This window comes from Pteropus medius, unplaced genomic scaffold (assembly GCF_902729225.1).
Source record: "Pteropus medius unplaced genomic scaffold, Ma_sr-lr_union100, whole genome shotgun sequence".
Classification (NCBI taxonomy): domain Eukaryota; kingdom Metazoa; phylum Chordata; class Mammalia; order Chiroptera; family Pteropodidae; genus Pteropus; species Pteropus medius.
Window position 1 is genome coordinate 24,884,828 of NW_024342467.1, and position 735 is coordinate 24,885,562.

A 735-nucleotide genomic window follows, 5' to 3' on the forward strand; every position below is an offset into this window, starting at 1 on the left:
GAACCGATGCCGGGAGCGGCAGCGCCGGCAGACACGCTTTCTCCTTTCCATGCGCAGAAGGAGAGGGAGGCTGACTCTCTGTCCCTCTCAACTGTGACCGAATAACTTTTCTCGAACCTTCTTGCCAGCCTCTCCTCACTTCTAACTGATCGGAATCGATCCAATTCCGACCTAATAATAGGATTAGTGGGGATCTCCTCGGCTCTGAGGTCACACCTAGAGGAGACGATTGTGTTTGGGACACGAATTAAAGAGCAAACGGGGGTCTTCTCGGCAAAGAAAAGAAGAAAATGCGACCGCGGGTGGTCAAGCAACCGGCGCTGCCCACGAGGCTGTTTTCACTGTCACCTGAGTCCAGGGACCAGCCTTCTCCTCACTGAGCTGCCATCAGCTTTTACCTGGAAGAGAGTTCCCAAAAGGACATCTGTCACACGTTCCATCACAAAAAAGGACCTCTACAGATTATGTCGTGGAGAGGGGCTGGGGTGAAGCAAAATTCAAACCCACTTAAAACTGTGTACTAGGTACAAACTTCCTGAAATTCCTTTGAAAATTCCCCGACGTGCGTGTTTCTTACCTGTTAAGATCTTTAGCAAAGCGGCACTCGTCTGTTATTTCGATATCCTTCTTTTACTCTTGAATTTGTACTGCGAATGCCAGCGAGCTCAGCCAGCGTGGCTCATCACTCGTTCCAGACGTGCCCCGCGGCCCGGTGGGTGGGTGAGGTGTGCCGTC